General features: G+C 54.5%; 1 non-coding gene across 1 annotated transcript in view; it reads left to right on the top strand.

Moving 5' to 3' along the window:
* The first annotated feature begins 3,658 nt into the window (after window positions 1-3,658).
* The window catches only part of LOC144431632 (small subunit ribosomal RNA), a 1,811-nt gene continuing 469 nt past the window's right edge, over window positions 3,659-5,000 (top strand). Inside the window, exon 1 of the ribosomal RNA XR_013480194.1 lies at window positions 3,659-5,000. This exon is cut by the window's right edge and continues 469 nt beyond it. This is a non-coding gene — a ribosomal RNA (small subunit ribosomal RNA).

The raw sequence follows: 5,000 nt of genomic DNA, 5'->3' as shown, positions 1-5,000 counted from the left end.
AAAGAAGCCGAGCCGAAAAAAGTTAAAGTACAAACGTGCAAGCATACTAGCCTAACCCTAGGTAAGGCATGTCAGAGCGAAAGACAGTAAACTCGAATGAGCCAAGAAAGAGCGGTGCGGGGCCGGTCGGAGCGCACCCTTTTCTCGGTGGCTGGCGGGCGAGAGAGTGCTGCGTCGCCGGCATCGGCGTCGAAAGAAGCCGAGCCGAAAACAGTTAAAGTACAAACGTGCAAGCATACTAACCTAACCCTAGGTAAGGCATGTCAGAGCGAAAGACAGTAATTTCGAATGAGCCAAGAAAGAGCGGTGCGGGGCCGGTCGGAGCGCACCCTTTTCTCGGTGGTTGGCGGGCGAGAGAGTGCTGCGTCGCCGGCATCGGCGTCGAAAGAAGCCGAGCCGAAAAAAGTTAAAGTACAAACGTGCAAGCATACTAACCTAACCCTAGGTAAGGCATGTCAGAGCGAAAGACAGTAATTTCGAATGAGCCAAGAAAGAGCGGTGCGGGGCCGGTCGGAGCGCACCCTTTTCTCGGTGGCTGGCGGGCGAGAGAGTGCTGCGTCGCCGGCATCGGCGTCGAAAGAAGCCGAGCCGAAAAAAGTTAAAGTACAAACGTGCAAGCATACTAACCTAACCCTAGGTAAGGCATGTCAGAGCGAAAGACAGTAATTTCGAATGAGCCAAGAAAGAGCGGTGCGGGGCCGGTCGGAGCGCACCCTTTTCTCGGTGGCTGGCGGGCGAGAGAGTGCTGCGTCGCCGGCATCGGCGTCGAAAGAAGCCGAGCCGAAAAAAGTTAAAGTACAAACGTGCAAGCATACTAACCTAACCCTAGGTAAGGCATGTCAGAGCGAAAGACAGTAATTTCGAATGAGCCAAGAAAGAGCGGTGCGGGGCCGGTCGGAGCGCACCCTTTTCTCGGTGGCTGGCGGGCGAGAGAGTGCTGCGTCGCCGGCATCGGCGTCGAAAGAAGCCGAGCCGAAAAAAGTTAAAGTACAAACGTGCAAGCATACTAACCTAACCCTAGGTAAGGCATGTCAGAGCGAAAGACAGTAATTTCGAATGAGCCAAGAAAGAGCGGTGCGGGGCCGGTCGGAGCGCACCCTTTTCTCGGTGGCTGGCGGGCGAGAGAGTGCTGCGTCGCCGGCATCGGCGTCGAAAGAAGCCGAGCCGGAAAAAGTTAAAGTACAAACGTGCAAGCATACTAGCCTAACCCTAGGTAAGGCATGTCAGAGCGAAAGACAGTAATTTCGAATGAGCCAAGAAAGAGCGGTGCGGGGCCGGTCGGAGCGCACCCTTTTCTCGGTGGCTGGCGGGCGAGAGAGTGCTGCGTCGCCGGCATCGGCGTCGAAAGAAGCCGAGCCGAAAAAAGTTAAAGTACAAACGTGCAAGCATACTAACCTAACCCTAGGTAAGGCATGTCAGAGCGAAAGACAGTAATTTCGAATGAGCCAAGAAAGAGCGGTGCGGGGCCGGTCGGAGCGCACCCTTTTCTCGGTGGCTGGCGGGCGAGAGAGTGCTGCGTCGCCGGCATCGGCGTCGAAAGAAGCCGAGCCGAAAAAAGTTAAAGTACAAACGTGCAAGCATACTAACCTAACCCTAGGTAAGGCATGTCAGAGCGAAAGACAGTAATTTCGAATGAGCCAAGAAAGAGCGGTGCGGGGCCGGTCGGAGCGCACCCTTTTCTCGGTGGCTGGCGGGCGAGAGAGTGCTGCGTCGCCGGCATCGGCGTCGAAAGAAGCCGAGCCGAAAAAAGTTAAAGTACAAACGTGCAAGCATACTAACCTAACCCTAGGTAAGGCATGTTAGAGCGAAAGACAGTAAACTCGAATGAGCCAAGAAAGAGCGGTGCGGGGCCGGTCGGAGCGCACCCTTTTCTCGGTGGCTGGCGGGCGAGAGAGTGCTGCGTCGCCAGCATCGGCGTCGAAAGAAGCCGAGCCGAAAAAAGTTAAAGTACAAACGTGCAAGCATACTAACCTAACCCTAGGTAAGGCATGTCAGAGCGAAAGACAGTAATTTCGAATGAGCCAAGAAAGAGCGGTGCGGGGCCGGTCGGAGCGCACCCTTTTCTCGGTGGCTGGCGGGCGAGAGAGTGCTGCGTCGCCGGTATCGGCGTCGAAAGAAGCCGAGCCGAAAAAAGTTAAAGTACAAACGTGCAAGCATACTAGCCTAACCCTAGGTAAGGCATGTCAGAGCGAAAGACAGTAATTTCGAATGAGCCAAGAAAGAGCGGTGCGGGGCCGGTCGGAGCGCACCCTTTTCTCGGTGGCTGGCGGGCGAGAGAGTGCTGCGTCGCCGGCATCGGCGTCAAAAGAAGCCGAGCCGAAAAAAGTTAAAGTACAAACGTGCAAGCATACTAACCTAACCCTAGGTAAGGCATGTTAGAGCGAAAAACAGTAAACTCGAATGAGCCAAGAAAGAGCGGTGCGGGGCCGGTCGGAGCGCACCCTTTTCTCGGTGGCTGGCGGGCGAGAGAGTGCTGCGTCGCCAGCATCGGCGTCGAAAGAAGCCGAGCCGAAAAAAGTTAAAGTACAAACGTGCAAGCATACTAACCTAACCCTAGGTAAGGCATGTCAGAGCGAAAGACAGTAATTTCGAATGAGCCAAGAAAGAGCGGTGCGGGGCCGGTCGGAGCGCACCCTTTTCTCGGTGGCTGGCGGGCGAGAGAGTGCTGCGTCGCCGGCATCGGCGTCGAAAGAAGCCGAGCCGAAAAAAGTTAAAGTACAAACGTGCAAGCATACTAGCCTAACCCTAGGTAAGGCATGTCAGAGCGAAAGACAGTAATTTCGAATGAGCCAAGAAAGAGCGGTGAGGGGCCGGTCGGAGCGCACCCTTTTCTCGGTGGCTGGCGGGCGAGAGAGTGCTGCGTCGCCGGCATCGGCGTCGAAAGAAGCCGAGCCGAAAAAAGTTAAAGTACAAACGTGCAAGCATACTAACCTAACCCTAGGTAAGGCATGTCAGAGCGAAAGACAGTAATTTCGAATGAGCCAAGAAAGAGCGGTGCGGGGCCGGTCGGAGCGCACCCTTTTCTCGGTGGCTGGCGGGCGAGAGAGTGCTGCGTCGCCGGCATCGGCGTCGAAAGAAGCCGAGCCAAAAAAAGTTAAAGTACAAACGTGCAAGCATACTAACCTAACCCTAGGTAAGGCATGTTAGAGCGAAAGACAGTAAACTCGAATGAGCCAAGAAAGAGCGGTGCGGGGCCGGTCGGAGCGCACCCTTTTCTTGGTGGCTGGCGGGCGAGAGAGTGCTGCGTCGCCGGCATCGGCGTCGAAAGAAGCCGAGCCAAAAAAAGTTAAAGTACAAACGCGATGCTAATGAGCGAGCCGTTGTCTCGACTAATATGTAGGGGGCGTTCGATCGAGCGTCTGGCTTGAGCGCTTGTCGGCCTAGCAGAACGGTCGCATTGTTATGCCCGGGTTTTAGGCACCGCTGCAGGCGGCCGGCAGAGCTCTTGTTTGTGCGAAACTGAATGGATCGAGCCCGAGAGAGGGCGAGCAAAGAAAAAACGCAAATCGCTCCGCCTGGCACTGCCGGCGAGAGCGTGGACGTCGCGGCCAGCGACTGTCGAAGCTGAGTACGGCCGCAGGCGATCGCCTCGGTCTTAAACGAATGCGACGAGCACGCGCCGGGCGGCCCAGCAAGGGCCGAGCGCAGCTGTCGCAGCTATCTGGTTGATCCTGCCAGTAGTGATATGCTTGTCTCAAAGATTAAGCCATGCAGGTGCAAGTACGAGTTCTCGTAAAGCGAAACTGCGAATGGCTCATTAAATCAGTCTTGGTTTATTTGGTCTCGTAAGCGAAGTGGATAACTGTGGTAATTCTAGAGCTAATACATGCATTAAGCGCCGACTTCGGGAGGCGCGCTTTTATCAGATCAAAACCGACCGGGTTCGTCCTGTGACGTTTGATGACTCTGGATAACCACGCGGATCGTACGGTCTCTGCACCGACGACGTATCATTCAAGTGTCTGCCCTATCAACTGTCGAAGGTACGCTACGTGCCTACCTTTGTGATAACGGGTAACGGGGAATCAGGGTTCGATTCCGGAGAGGGAGCCTGAGAAACGGCTACCACATCCAAGGAAGGCAGCAGGCGCGCAAATTACCCATTCCCGACACGGGGAGGTAGTGACGAAAAATAACAATACAGGACTCTAACGAGGCCCTGTAATTGGAATGAGTACATCCTAAAACTCTTAACGAGTATCCATTGGAGGGCAAGTCTGGTGCCAGCAGCCGCGGTAATTCCAGCTCCAACAGTGTATGCTAAAGTTGTTGCGGTTGAAAAGCTCGTAGTTGGATTTTGGGCGAGCGCCGCCGGTCCGTCGCAAGGCGTGTCACTGGTTGCGTTCGCCTCACCTTCGGTTCTCCGTCGGTGCTCTTGACTGAGTGTCGGCGGTGGCCGATAAGTTTACTTTGAAAAAAATTAGAGTGTTCAAAGCAGGCTGTTCGCCTGCATAGTGTTGCATGGAATAATGGAATAGGACCTCGGTTCTATTTTGTTGGTTTTCGGAGCACGAGGTAATGATTAAGAGGGACAGACGGGGGCGTCCGTACTCTGCCGTTAGAGGTGAAATTCTTGGATCGGCGGAAGACGAACTACTGCGAAAGCATTCGCCAAGAATGTTTTCTTTAATCAAGAGCGAAAGTCAGAGGTTCGAAGACGATCAGATACCGTCCTAGTTCTGACTATAAACGATGCCAACTAGCGATCGGGAGGCGTTACCATGACGACCTTTCCGGCAGCTTCCGGGAAACCAAAGTCTTTGGGTTCCGGGGGAAGTATGGTTGCAAAGCTGAAACTTAAAGGAATTGACGGAAGGGCACCACCAGGAGTGGAGCCTGCGGCTTAATTTGACTCAACACGGGGAAACTCACCCGGCCCGGACACAGGTAGGATTGACAGATTGAGAGCTCTTTCTTGATTCTGTGGGTGGTGGTGCATGGCCGTTCTTAGTTGGTGGAGCGATTTGTCTGGTTAATTCCGATAACGAACGAGACTCTGG

Source organism: Styela clava, chromosome 13 (assembly GCF_964204865.1).
Source record: "Styela clava chromosome 13, kaStyClav1.hap1.2, whole genome shotgun sequence".
Taxonomy (NCBI): domain Eukaryota; kingdom Metazoa; phylum Chordata; class Ascidiacea; order Stolidobranchia; family Styelidae; genus Styela; species Styela clava.
This window is presented reverse-complemented; position numbering and strand designations above follow the sequence as displayed.